Consider the following 15,546-nt stretch of genomic DNA (forward strand, 5'->3'; position numbering starts at 1 on the left):
TTGTGGGGAATTTTCCTAGGACGATTGTTGTGTATATATGAGATTTTATAGTTGGATTATACTTGTTTTATGTTATGTTTTATTGTGAACTGCCATGAGCCAACTTGATGGGAACAGCGGTATAAAAATCCAATAAATATATAATTGTTGGAGTGAGTTACTCAACATGCCTGGGCATTGGAGGACACTACATTATTCTGTGTTCCTCTGCATGCAGCCAGCTGAGTGACCTTGAGCCAGTCACAGTTCTCAGAGCTCATCCTCACCTACTTAACAGGGTATCTGTTGTGGGGAGTCGAAAGGGGAGTGGTTTTAAGGTGCTTTGAGACTCCTTAGGTAGTAAAAAGCGGGATACTAAAAACCAACTCTCTCTAACTGTGCATAAGTATCATCTCCTTGAATGGGATGCCTTTGTCTTAAACTGGGAGCTGTCCTCTGATCTCTCTCTCTCTCTCTCTGTCCTCTCACTCACTCTTCACTCACTCTTTTCACATGACCTTCCATAAAGACACATGTTTCTTCACATCTTTCCTGTAGATACAATACCGTCATGCTCCCATGCACATGATGCCGGACAAGCTGGCCGTTTGTGGTAGGGAAAGTTCCTTTTAGATAGTTTTCTTCCTTTCCTTTCAACAAGAATGTGAAAGTTTTTACCTTTCTTCATGGGAGATTTATTTACTGTGCTCAGTATCATCTATGATGGGGCAAAACTCTGCTACATTAACTAAATACCTTGCATGGTCCTTTCATACAACTGGTCCTAACCCAGCAGCCAACACTGTACAATCTGACATAATTTTCCCAGGTAGAGGCTGCCAGGGAAGGAGAAATCTGAAGACAGGGATAGATAAAGATAAATTGGCTTGTGGAGGGGAAAGAGAGAATGAAGCAGGAAAGGGGAAGGAGCCATGAGTGCTTTCATAGTAGGAAGTAAAGAAACAGTGGGGGAGGGTAAAATGAGATCCCCCCCACACACCACAAGTCCTTGATGTTCCCTACCTTACAATAATACTATTTGTCTTGACTAGTATGGCTTCCAACAGCTATAATATTTTCTTTAAACTTTTATATCTTTTCAAGGGTACAATTCAAAGTTCATAATTGCAAGGATTCATTTGGAATCTATAATATAAAACCCCTTCCTGGGCACATGTGAAAGGGTATCTCATGTGCTGCATGACTGAAAGTATGAATATAGATCATGCTGAATCTATTATGTCATTTTTGTCTACTCTTATAACTTGGCAGCCAATGCTTTCATGACGCATTAAATATATAGTAAGTGATCTACTGCAACGGTCAAGGCATGAATTAACAAACTCATGTGACTAGCTACATGTTTTTAAACAATGTGAACCCTATGCAAAGGCAGTGTACAGGTCAATCACGATGTTAGTTAAATAGTGAGTTTCATTAATATGATGCTGGTCCTGCTTTGATTTTTAGGAATACGGGGAAAGTTCATGAGTCTTGAGGCAGATGTGTTGCACAGGGCAGATACACATGCATTGCCACCTGTCTTCCTTTACAATTTCTGTATGAATTTGCCCTACATTTCCTATACCCCTGCCACTGTTAGTTTTGTTCAATAATTTTGTTCAATCACAGCACCGTTCTATGCAGAGTTAACAACACTGGATCCCAATCCAGATTGCACTGTAGAACTCTCAGACTGACCTTTTCTCAATTAAACCCATTGATTCTAATTGCTGCGTTTTAGAATGAAGAACTCCTAGAAGGAAGCAACTGTGAGACAGAATACTTGCTGTAGTCTGGTTGTGAAGAGAGGCAATGATGAAGTGCTGATGGATTTCAGTCTGGGAATTGTTCCCTAAGTGTTGCACCAAATGGTTTATCAGGATCTCCTTGGTAGCACTTGTCAGGAAAATGTTCAAATGTGACTCATCATTGTCAAAGCCTGAATTTGTTTTCAATGAGCTCAGGGAGCCATTTTAGTTCTGCAGTGCAATGGTGGAGAAAAATGGGTTCTTTTGTCTCTGGGGGTCACTTTGGTCCCTCAGGGTCAGTTACTACACTGTTTGCAGCTTTACAAATTCCTCAGTGTTCTTCCACTGAAGCATTATAACAATGGAAAGTCCCCCTCCCCACCCAACATGTGTCCTTCATATCACTATGCTTCACTGCCAGTCAAAGACTCCTTTGAACAATGAATTGGACTACCATAGAGACGCTCTTCAGGGAGTGGTGCTATCTATTTTTCCTCTAGGAAGAAGATGAACTCTCCCCTCCCCCAAAATAATATATTTCTGCTAAAGCCTGGAGGCATGATGGAGGCTGCAACAACTTCAAACAGTGCTACTACTAAGGGCCAATCTCAAAAGACAAAATTAAATATGGAAACAATGTCAGGAAAGACACATGCGTATTTTAAAATGTAGCATGGGAGATGGAGAGGGAGAGGGAGAGGGTATAATTATTTCCTGTTCAAGACTTAGGTTAGTAGTACCAAAAGGATTTTCTGAGAAGCAATTGTTATATTGCTCTCAATCCCCCCCTCCCCCAATATTTGCCGTATTTCTAACAGGGATATACGAGAAACAGATGTCCTTGAGTTTTTAAAGCTAGGTGTGGCCTAGGTAACAAAAAAGTGTCTGCATTGTACCAATTCAGATTGCAGTTGGGGCTTTCTTTACTAACTATACTTCCATATCACAAAAACGCCTCTACACATAGAAGATGCATCAGAAAGAAAGCCCTAGCTATCTCTCTGATATTCTAGTTTTCTATATAAAGGGATTTTTTAAATGACATGAATATTTAATCATGTGATACCTTGCCTACAATCTGAAGTAGTATGGCCTAGATCAGTGTTGCTATCTTTAGTCTGAGTATTCCCGGAGATTGTGAGGCAGAGATAGGAAAAAGGAGGGAACTCAGCAGGAGTACAAGAAGAAGAGTTGGTTCTTATATGCCACTTTTCTCTACCTAAAGGAGTCTCAAAGCAGTTTACATTCGCCTTCCCTTTCCTCTCCCCACAACAGACACCCTGTGAGGTGGGTGAGGCTGAGAGAGCCCTGAGATTACTGCTTGGTCAGAACAGCTTTATCAGTGCTGTGGTGAGTCCAAGGTCACCCAGCTGGTTGCATGTGGGGAAACAGGAATCAAACCCTGCTCACCAGATTAGAAGCCCACATTCCTAACTACTACACCAAGCTTGCTCTCAGTAGGGATGGGAATGAAGCAGAAAAATGTGGTTTGTATGTTGCCTAACCATGAACCAAAAAATGTACTTAACCAGGAGGTGTTGTTTATGGTACCACAACCCCCATTGAAAGGGACTACATTTCTTTTAAACTTTAAATGGACTATGGAAGACAGCCTAAAACAGTTGAGAAGCAGGAAGCAGGTTGCTCCCCACTGCTTAGCAGTTTATGCAGCTTCTGCAGGGAGCAGAAAGTAGGGGTTTAAAGTGACTTTAAACCCTTGCTTTCTGCTCTATCCATAAGCCTCTACAAGCTGTTTTAAAATTTCATGGAAGTTCATAATGGTAGATCCCTCATGAACTTTAGTACTCAAGCCATGAAAAGGGCAAAATTCATGAGAAAATACCCAATTCATTGTATGTATTTCACTTACATCACAAGACTATTTCTGAGATTATGAACTCTTCCAAAGGATTTGTGGCCTTTACCTTTCATACCACTTAAATCAGCCTTTCTCAACCCCTGAAACATTTTTCATGCAATCCAGGTTGAGAAAGGTCAACTTACGTCAGCTTCAGAACAAGTGCTCGATCTGCTTTGGAGATTGTTACAGAAAAAGTTTCACTACCAACCACCTTAAAACTGAGATGTGGGACTCAATATGAATTTTGTACTCCTTGGAAGTGAGCAGAATAAAAATATGATAAATACAGAGGGCCATTCCGCACAATGGTATAAATTGTGTGATGTGTGCCACATGCTCCAGCGTGATATTTTGTAGCGTGCTTCTGGCATTTTAGACTTGACAGCCATCTCACTTTTACCTTCTGGCTTGTAGCACTTCATGCGTTCTTAACTTGCTTCTGGTTAAGCACTAGGAGTGAGCCATGCACTTTAAGCTTGTAGCACTTCTGCCTTCCCGCAACTGTCAATCGTTTGGGACAACTAATCACCTCCCTGCATAGCTTGTGTGCTTTAAACTCACTCTGTTAGCCGGGAAGAATTTTAAAAAATTCATTATTATTCATTGGAACATGTTCCTGCTTATGCATAGATTCATAGGGTTGTGTGACTAGTCATTTTCTTTATTTTTTTTGTGACTAGTCATTTTCTTTCTTTCTTTCTGGCATCCCGCAACTTTGAACTAATTCTCAAGCTCGCATGACATGCCAACTGAAGGCCTGAATAAAGATTCCTGGAAACACACTTGTTCTGGATCTGCTTCATTGTGGTGGCTACCCTTGGATCTACTCTGCAATGGAGAATCTTCACCCTGATCACTCAGCTATTCCTTCTCATAGGACATAGCTATGCCACCCTTCAGAAAATGAGGGGGAACATGGTTTCTTTCAAGGAGAAGATTAGGAAGATTAGGAGAATGTATCATAGCAAATGTGCCCTCACCAAGCAAAGCCATTCCCTCTTTGCTTCTAGGAGGGCTTGAATGGCAGCCAGGCAGAGGTGGTATAGTCTCTCCGAGGTGTGGTTCCCCAAGCAGGTATGGGTGGACAAGAGGACCACCGGCTGGTGGGATAATTTTGTGTTTGCCCATTGGAGTGATGACCAATGGATCCTAAACTTCAAGATGTCCAGGGGAACCCTCAGTGAGGTTGTAAACATGCTTCAGGGGAGGATGCAGCAGCAGTAGACATGCCTGAGGCAGCCTATTCCAGTGGAGAAGCATGTGGCCTCTATGGTACCTTGCCAGCCCTGTATACTACAGGCTGATCTCTGAGCAGTTTGGGATAGGAGTATCTACCGTGGGAGAAATAGTGCCTGGTCAATGGACTTGGAAAGGTAGGTGGCCTGTGGACCTCTAAAAATGGATGGAAAAGCTGTTTTTTCCTTGCAAGTCTCGCAGGAACAAATAGCCATTGTTCTTTGACCCCAGCCCTGCAGACAACAGAACGGAGGGCAAAGAAGTCAGCTTTTCAGTCTCTTCCAGTCCATTTCTCATAAAGGTTTCTTTCCTCTACTGATTGCAGAGCATGGATGGATTTGGAAGGCTAGGCTTCCCACATTGTTTTGCTGTAGTGGATCAGAGATGCATCCCAATCAGAGCTCCAGAGGGTAGCATTAAGGAGTATGGAAACAGAAAAGAATTCTGCTCTGTGCTACTACAGGGCACTGTGGACCACTCTGGATGTTTTAGTGATATGGAAGTGGAGTGGAGCAGGAAAAGACATGATGCCCAGTTCTTCCAGTAGTCCTACTTGTGCATTACCATGGATGCTGGGGTCTTTGTTCCTGGAAACCCCACTGTCACCATAGAAGGAGTCTAGGTTCCCAAGCTGATTCTAGGTGATGGAGAATATCCCCTTAGAAAGTGGCTCATGACTCCATACAAGCGGTCTAAGACAAATGTGCAGGGCTACTACAACCTCTGCCACTCTTGTACCTTTGGACACTTGAAAGCTCTTTGGAGATGTCTTTCCACAAAGTTCCACATCCACCTCAATCACGTGACCCCCTCTAATATCATGGTACTTCACCTCCAAACCTTTCTTTGGCTGGTGGCGAGCTGGTTGCACACAGCCAGCTAACACTTTATTTGGGGGGAAATCACTTTTTTGGATTCTCCAACTCTCATTGTAATTCACTGGAAGTAGCAAGAGTTATGCTGGAAGGACTCGGGATGCGGACGACATATTGTGAAACACCGAAAATACAGCATCTGCAAAAGGTAAGCTTGACAGTATTATTTATGAGTACAGAATAGCCCTGAAAATTAGCAGTAAAAAAACAGTAAAAAAGACACAGAGCTGTATAAGAACTATCATACAATAACAATCTCTTTCTTGCCACAATGAAATCCCTTAAATGACAGCTAAAAATGCAACATTAGATGGTGCTGCAGTCATATTTAGCTAAAGAAATGCCATTACAGAACAATAGCAGCTCTATGGGGTCTCACAATGTAGCAGGCCACATGAGAGTTCAACCCATGAGTCCAAGTGCACTGTTATAGGCCCTTGTTGAAAGCAGGAAATTCAGAGCCATAACATCTCCAGGGAATAGCCTCCCTTTTGCCATTAAAAAGTATCCCCTAAGATTGAACTGAGATCTATCCTTTCTGTAATTTTATTCCTCTAGGACTAATATTGTCTTGTAAAGAAACAGAGAAAAAATCTTTTCCCAGAATGTTGTCATGACTTCCAACATGTCATAGAATCATAGAGTTGGAAGAGGCCATACAGGCCATCTAGTCCAACCCCCTGCTCAATGCAGGATCAGCCCAAAGCATCCTAAAGCATCCAAGAGGTCAGACTCACTGGTCTGTAGTTTCCTGGGTCTTCCTTCCTCTCTTTTTTTAAGATCGGAATAACGTTTGCTCTCTTCCATTCCTCCGGGACATCTCCAGTGCCTAAAGAGGTTCCAAAGATGATGGACAAGGGTTGTGCAAGTTCTCTGGAAAGTTCTTTGAGCACTCTAGGGTGCATTTAATCCAGCCCAGGGGATTTGAACTCATCCAGTGCAGCTAAATGCCTCTCAACAACCTCTCTGTCCATGTCAACCTGCCACCCAGACACTATCTCTAGTCTACTGCCATCTCTAGATGTGCCTAAACCCTTTGACCTGTGGGAAAAAACAGATGTAAAATAGGCGCTGAGCCATTCTGCTTTCTCTGCATCCTCTGTTAGAGTTTGTCCATCCGCATCCAACAGTGAGCCTAGTGCCTCCTTTACTTTACATTTGCTCCTCACATAACTGAAAAATCTTTTCTTGTTACAGTGGGCTTCCCTGGCCAATCTTAGCTCACTCTCAGCTTTGGCCTTTCTGATGATTGATCTACAGTGCCTTGTAACCTGTAGGTACTCTTCTTTAGAGCTCTGTCCTTCCCTCCATTTCCTGAACATTTTCCTTTTCTTTCTTAGTTCCTCTTGAAGTTCTCTGTTCATCCAAATAGGCTTCTTAGAGCTCCAGCAGTGTTTTCGTCTTTCTGGGATAGTAATTGATTGAGCATGCAATAGCTTTTGTTTGAGTAGCTCCCACCCTTCACATGCTCCCTTCCCTTCCAGCATTCTCGTCCATGGTATGACACTCATCACGTCTCTGAGTTTATTAAAGTTTGCACTACGAAAATCCAACATCCGCGTCTGGCTACAAGCTTCCTTGGCTCCCCATCTCAAAAGGAATTCTATGAGGACATGGTCACATCCCCCTAGGGTCCCCACCTCCTTCACCTCATCCACCAACTCTTGCCTGTTGGTCAGTATTAAGTCCAGTATGGCTGAACCTCTTGTGGGTTCATCTACCATTTGATAAATGAAATTGTCAGCCAGGCAGGTCAGAAACTTGCATGACTGAGGACGCTTTGCAGAGTTTGTTTCCCAGCATTCATCTGGGAAATTCAAGTCACCCATGATGACAAGGTCCTGACACTTGGATATTTCCTCAAGCTGCTCACAAAGTGCAGCATCCACATCCTCTCGTTGGTCAGGCGGTCTGTAGCAGACACCAACCACCACACTGTTTGTTTTCCCCTTGCTTATTTTCACCCAGATGCTTTCCACTGTAGATATACTCTCCTCCACTAGAATTTCCTGACAGGTAAGCCCTTTCCTCACTTACACTGCCACTCCTCCACCTCTTCGATCTATTCTGTTTTTTCTGAACAGTTCATATCCATCCACCATTACATTCCTGTCATGAGAATCATTCCACCAAGTTTCTGTGATGCCTACTAGATCATACCTTTCCATCAGCATGTCCTCTCCAGTATCTAGTTCCTTCAACTTTTCCTCATAGGACCTGACTTCTGAACTTCAGTCCATCTTCACTGCCCTCCTTTGAATCTGTTCCAGTGTGTCGACCTTCTTTAAGTGTAGCATCCTGAAGTTGGCACAATATTCCACATGAACAGAACTGTGCTACTACATTATGTCTTTGATACTACTCTTAATTCTGCCCACAATCACATCAGCCTTATTCACAGCCACATCATTCTTATGACTTGTGTAGTTTGTGTCCTTCTCTGTTGTTTTCCACAGCATCTAGAATTCAGAGGTATATTCTTTCTCAACATGGACATTCCATTTAGATATCAAAGCCAATCTTCCATGCATTTATTGAATGCCTTTTTAAAGTCATCTAAACCAGTGGCCATCACTAAATCACTAAGAGAGTGATTGCTATGAATAATAAAAGCCATTATTAATCCTCTAATCACATATGCCTATTTTCTCAAATAATTTTGATAATTAAAATAGTGACAGGGTAATCAAAATAGAGATACTCTGAAAATTTGCAGAATAATCTTTTAAGAGCAGAGAGTAATATATACATGTATCTGTTAAGCACCAGCTGTGATTTGAGGTGTATTAAGCTAAACAATTAGCCTGGGTTAGGTCATGTTTTTCCTATATTTAGAGATAGTTGAATAATGAACATTTATTTGAGACCTTTAATCCTGTCCCTCAGCAAATGAAAACTAATTAAAATGAAACATAATTTTTATCCTATAGTATTCTTAGACATTTTAATAACATTTTAACTAGCTGTTCATGACACAATCAACAGTACTTCTAATCAATACATCCAGATGCTTAAAAAACCCCAGCAGATTTCAATAGAGCAATTATTGCTTGTTTCATAAAGCAAATGCTTTCCAGTTGCACAAATCCTACTTTGAGGGACAATGGTGTACACAGTAAAAAATACTTAAGGAAACAATTCAGGATTTATAAAACCTCCATTTATTTAACCTATTTCAGTCCATCTTTCTCAAAATGAATTGGCTTAAGGTCCCTAGGTATGTCTTAGAAGTTATTCATTAAAAGAAAAACGACCAAGAATTTGACTCCAGAGGGGAAGAACAGAGGTAGCATTACTTTTTTCAAAGGGAATTTTATTCACTTTAAAGCATTTATGACTCACCTCTCCCTGGAAGTCTCAAGGTAGCTAAGCTAATTCTTTTAAAAAGCAGTTACCATGATGCAACATGGTAGGACTGGGTCCCAGGATATAATTCGAGGGCATACGATGGAACAACACACCTGAAGCTAAGCAAGCATGTGTCTAGTCTGTGCCTGGCCTTGAGCTCCATAGTGGAAGAAAGGTATGATGTCAGTATAATAAATGAAATTAATATTATTCGAGTTTCCATTTTAACACAGATACATATTTAGTATAGTGGAACTTGGGCAGTGGACTAAAAGCATTTGTCTATAAAGTTACATCAGGTACATCTGCTGTCTCTGTCCTTGACACACAGCCCTTATGAATTGCTCTGAGATCATCTTGGCAAATTCCCTCTCATGTGTTTTTGCATTTGAGAGCATAATACAGACTCCAGGTGGCTTTCTTTGGAGATTCTTAAAAGGACATTTCCCATTTTTCTTCATCATGACATTGATGGGGAAAGAGGTGTATTGAAATCCTTACACCTGCTTCTCCTGATGAAATTAAATATGGATTTATGCCTGCTATAAAGTATGGGCCTTTTTGATCAATTTGGTTCAGCTAACCAAGTGAATGCAGAGGGAAATACTAAGACTGATCAAATAATAAAGAGAATATGGCAGGTGTATATGATATAATATTAAAAAGTCATCTAACATATACACTATCACTGTATTAAGATTTCCTTCTTTACTTACAGTTTTTTCAATTGAGAAAAGCACTGAATTTCTTTATTTATTACTTTCCTGTATCACTTTCCTGAGAGCCAGTTTGGTGTAGTGGGTAGGAATGCGGACTTCTAATCTGGCATGCCAGGTTCAATTTTGCACGCCCCCACATGCAGCCAGCTGGGTGACCTTGGGCTCACCCTGGCACTGATAAAGCTGTTCCGACCAAGCAGTGATATCAGGGCTTTATCAGCCTCACTCACCTCACAGGGTGTCTGTTGTGAGGAGAGGAAAGGTAAGGCGACTGTAAGCCGCTTTGAGCCTCCTTCGGGTAGAGAAAAGTGGCATATAAGAACCAACTCTTCTTCTTCTTCTTCTTCTTCTAAAGGTAAGGTAAAGGTATCCCCTGTGCAAGCACCAAGTCATGTCTGACCCTTGGGGTGACGCCATCCAGCATTTTCATGGCAGACTCAGTACAGGGTGGCCTTGCCAGTGCCTTCCCCAGTCATTACCGTTTACCGCCCAGCAAGCTGACCTCGGAAGGATGGAAGGCTGAGTCAACCTTGAGCCAGCTGCTGGGATCAAACTTCCAACCTCATGGACATCGCTTCAGACAGCATTTCTGCTGCTTACCACTCTGTACCACAAGAGGCTCTTCTAAAGGTAGAAAGTGATTAATAAATGATTTGCATTTTAATAAGACAGACAAATGGTAACTTACAAGAATTATATTAAAGACAGCACTAAATCAGTATTTTGTTTCCTTATGCAGATGAAATATTTTCTACTCATGTCCTATCTGTCTCCAGACTGTCTGGCCACAGTGATTCATGCAATGGTCACCTCTAGACTGGATTTCTGAAACTCACTCTATGCAGGCCTATCCTTGTTCTTGACCCGGAAACTCTAGCTGGTGCAGAATGCAGCTGCTGGGGTCCTCACTGGTACATCCTGGAGGGCCCATATGCAGCCAGTGCTGTGGCAGCTGCATTGGTTGCCAGTTATGGCCTGGATCAAGTTCAAGGTTTTGGATTTTAACCTTTAAGGCCATCTGCGGCTTGCACCCTACCTATCTGAGCTAGTGCTTATCTCATCCTCCCCCCAGTCGGTAAAATGAGTACCCAGCTTGCTGGGGGGTAAACGGTCATGACTGGGGAAGGCACTGGCAAACCACCCCGTATTGAGTCTGCCATGAAAACCCTAGAGGGCGTCACCCTAAGGGTCAGACATGACTCGGTGCTTGCACAGGGGATACCTTTACTGAATGCTGGATTGACACTTTAAAGAAATATTGTCCTTAAGTCATAAGAAAGTTCTACTTGTGGTTATAGATATGTGATGGTTCAAGTCACCCCATCATGTTATACTTAAGAGGTGCTCAACAAATGGAAAAACACTTTTCTCTTCCTCTCCGAATAGACACCTTGTGGGGCTGAGATAACTCTAACAGAACTGCTCTGTCCTAAGAGAACTTTGACTGGCCCAAGGTCATCCAGCAGGCTGCATTTGGAAGAGTGGGGAATCAAGCCTGTTTTCCCAAATTAGAGGTTGTTGCTCATAACCACTATATGATGCTGGCTCTCTAAAGCAATCAGGAGCCAAGTACTTAAACAGGAAACCAGAGCTGTGCCTTAAAGAACTGGCAGCCTTAGAGGATAATTTCAGTTATCTTTCAAATGAATTGGTTGTGCTTAATTAGGATCTTGAATAGCTTTTATACAAATGAATTTCCCTATATGAAATATGTTGGGATTTTTTTTATTCCCCAAAAACTTTTGCATTGGCCCCAGACATAGTAGCGGATCTGGAGGCTATTGCAAAGGTCAGCCAACTTCTTTGTGGCAAAAAAAATTAATTTAATTTAAAAAGTCCAAAAAGTATCTCTCTACCAGTCTTCTTTCAGCTTCCAGGAGTATCCACATGCTGGTGTAGTATTTTGAATAATTAAGGAATGATTACATGCACAATCATATTTTAAAAGCAGCAGTACTGGAATTAATAATCCCATTTTAACGGAGTGTCTGAAATAGGAGCAATAACATTCAATTTGTAAATACAGACAAGTATTGCTCCAGCAAGCCATAACAACAAATGAAGATTAATGCTCTCGAACATTTATTTAGCACTGCACGTCTATGTATTTGGATTCCAAGGAAAGCCATTTGTACATATGTACCAAGGATAATGTAACAGTCAAGACTTCTCTTGATGGCTTTATTACCTGGCATGCATAGACATGCTCTGATCTCCTCTCATTCGTCCACATTTCACAAACTGATCCCAAATTGGTCCACCACTAGTTAAAAAAGCCCCCCTATCTTGACAAGAGGAATCCTGTGTGAAGGATAGAACCAAAACATCAAGGCAAAATGCATTACAAAATAAAGTATTACTATGGTCAGAGAGAGCCACTGGGACTCTGAAAGCATCTGGGACCAGAGTATCAGAACAACTGTCTACTCCAATGTGTCTCCGCCCAGCAATAAATATCTTTCCAGTGGTAGGGCCTCATTTGTGAAGCTTCCGCCTTATAACTGTTTGACTGGCACTGATAACATTACTGTTTCTCAGCAGGGCATTAGTAAGAATGATACAGTGGCTGTTGTGTGTCATTGTTTTGCCCCACCATCCACAAAATAAGTATTTCTAGCCAGTTGTGTGAGAACTTCCATTTAAATAATGGCAATTCCACTTAAAGAATTTCCATTTTCTAAATTGGGATATTTCAAGCGAGCAATGCTAACATAATTGAACTTTGCCTCCTCTCTCCTATGGCAGTCTACTCTCTGCAATCATAAATCACTAGAAATAGCAGGGAGGAGTTAAGTGGGAAACAGTTTCCAACTCCAGGTAGGGAAATTCCAGAAATTTGGGAACAGAGCCGGGGGAGGGGAGAGAGCTCAGCAGGGATGTCATACCATAAAATCCATCCCACTGATCTGTATAGACTGGTAATCAATGATAATTCGGGAAGAATTCCATGTAGTTTGGCATCCCTAGTGGGAAGTCTGCTGTGCAACAGGGAGCAAGCAGCAGGAAGCAACAGGAAATCTGCAAATATCCCTCCCTTTTCCTACCAGCAGGAAACATAGTAAGGATCCATGCCAGTTAATTTAAGTACTGTTATAAACTAAGGATAATGTGACCAGATTTCCGGGGACACAAGGCGGGACGCGCTGCCGCAGCAGCAGTGGTGGTGGCAGTGGCAGCACTCGGGCCCTCCCCCTCCTCCTCCCCTCCTCTCCCCCTCGCTCTCCCCCCCCCCGACTGGCCTCAGAAGGGCGGCGGCTGGTCACCTTAACTAAGGACCAATTAACCACATAATAGGATTATGGTTTCTTTCTTTACATCTAAGCCATGTGTAAATGTTTCAGTGTATTTTCCCTGAAGAACAGCAAATTTGTTATTGACCCCTGGCCCTGGTAGGATGAGCTGCCAGTGGAGATCCAGGCCCTGATGGAGTTGTTGAAGTCCCACAGGGCCTTTGATATGGTGTTCTTCCTCCAGGCCTATGGTTGAGGTCGGGCTCAGAAGTGCTATGGGCCTCCCTCCGCTCCTTTCTATGTTCCCTTCTTTCCCCCATGTGAGACTTCCTTTACAGGGGAGATCTTCCACAATTATCATGATTACTGAATTCACCAGCCATACTGCAGAGGCTACAGAACTAATTGTGTTTTATTATGTTTTTATAATTTTATAGTTTATTGTTGGAAGCTGCCCCAAGTCCACCATTGGAGAAGGGTGGTCTAGATTATACACACACACACCTGCCTACCTACATACTTACATACATCCTTACTGGGGTTCTCTGATATACTGTCCTAGTAGAATAGGTATATTGGCTGGAATTCAGGGTATTTATCATATTTCTTTGATGCTATATGAAACAACTGGACCATGATGGTCTATCTGGTTCCAGGCTAAGAGGTCTCTACTATCTGGCTAAGTTTCGTATTGTGGTCAACACTGAAGGTAAAGCTAATGAATATTTTAGGTTTCCAAGCATGTGAATAGCTACAAAATGACTAGAGTACCATGACAAATCTTCCACACTGATCCTTTTATTCCTTTCTTTTACATTAGAAACTTTTCAGGAGGATACTTGTCACTTTGCCTGAGGCTTTGGTTAAAACTGGCAACATTCAATTCAATTGGCCCTTCTACGGGGGTTGGATTATTTCCAGTGTTACAAGGGATGGAAGAAGATGTATGAAAGACAAGAAGGGACTTTCAAGAAAAGTGTCATTCTGTATTTGTTGTGCTGCAGTGGATTCTGGGAACAGAGAGCTAAGGAAACATTAAAGTCGTCGAAGAGGTCTCCAGTTTTCCCATTATTTCTACAAACTGTCGGCATTGACTGTTTTGCTTGAAAAATCTTGTCCTGTATTGCACAATATCATATATATATTTTAAAAAACCTAAAAGTCTTTGTTACAGTGATGAAACAAGAAAGTGACAACTCACCATGGAAACATAAGCTATGTGAGAAAAAAAAATAAACAGATGATGCACCCAAGACAGCTGTGCTTTGGTTCGTGGGTGGTTTGTTGGCTTGTAAACTGGAAGATACAAAAAAAAAGTTTCTCAAATAAATAGCTGCAAAATACACCACGTACTGGCAGTCTTGGTTTAAGCTGCTTTATACCAACTAAGATATACTTGAAAAGTACTCGGGAAATGATGTAACTTTAGTCAAGCTCAGCAACAGACACTGAGCCAGATCCAACTCCATCCCACTAAGCACAGAATCTCTCTTCAATTATGCAAGGGTCCTTCTACTAGCTCAAGCCTGTATACTAAGCAGACGGATTCCACCCATTGTTATTGTTTTGTGCTTTTAATTATGTTTCTGACCTTTTCCTTTAGAATCTGAGGATATAATTAATTAGCAATTAAAAACTCTACATGGCTATATTACACAAACAAAACAGAACTCATTCAGAGGGTCTTCATTACTTGAAGAGAAAGAAATTGAAGGGAAATCTGAAGGGTTTTGATAGATATTCACACTTCCCCTACCTGTGTTGTGTGCAAGGAGCTGCTCAATAACAGCATTCTGCAGAGTGCTCATTCTGTCAAAAGTATTTACTCCATCTAAATGCTAGGTAGGGAACACTTAGCTGGACAGAAGTTGTGCTATTTTATATACCTGATCATCAGAAAAATCTTAAGCACAATTATTCCTTTCTAAGACCGTTGACTTTTATGGACTGCACTGGAAGTTGTGCCCTGTGATGTCTCTTGCCTCAGCCTGCAGGAGGAGGAGATTCCTTACCACAAAATCAGTGAGATAGATAGGAACACTGACCACTCACCTTTCTGATCACTCCGATGCTGTCCCTATCAGAAAATGCAGCTTATGTAAGGGAGATTTCATGTTCTGAGGATCAGTTCCCTTACCTATGATGAGGAAATCAACCCAGAAACTAAACCTCTAAGCAAAACTGTTTAACAGTCAATTACACTCCTATTAGAACCGTAGTCTCTTGATCTCTAGAGTGAATAGTACTAGAACCATATTCCCTCTCAATCCATTAGCTGAGAAAAAAACCCTGTCCCTCCAGCGCCTGAATCCATACAATCAGATATGCTCATGAGTATCACTACATTGCTCATATGGCCTTACAGCTAGTATCTTTCTAACATTTAGGGGTATACTGACTTTAGGAACTTTTTAACATATTTATTAATGATCTAGATGAGGGGGTGGAGGGACTACTCATCAAGTTTGCAGAGGACACCAAATTGGGAGGACTGGCAAATACTCTGGAAGATAGAGACAGCGTTCAACAAGATCTGAACACAATGGA

The 15,546-nt window shown here is 41.8% G+C and overlaps 1 long non-coding RNA gene across 1 annotated transcript in view; it reads left to right on the forward strand.

The window, feature by feature from the left end:
• Positions 1 to 13,980, forward strand: part of LOC143841776 (uncharacterized) — a 37,936-nt gene extending 23,956 nt beyond the window's left edge. Inside the window, exon 3 of the long non-coding RNA XR_013232819.1 lies at positions 13,820 to 13,980. This is a non-coding gene — a long non-coding RNA (uncharacterized LOC143841776). The remainder of the gene's footprint in view (positions 1 to 13,819) is intronic.
• Positions 13,981 to 15,546: the final 1,566 nt, after the last annotated feature.

The sequence above is a fragment of the Paroedura picta genome, chromosome 7 (assembly GCF_049243985.1).
Source record: "Paroedura picta isolate Pp20150507F chromosome 7, Ppicta_v3.0, whole genome shotgun sequence".
NCBI classification, from domain to species: Eukaryota; Metazoa; Chordata; class Lepidosauria; order Squamata; family Gekkonidae; genus Paroedura; species Paroedura picta.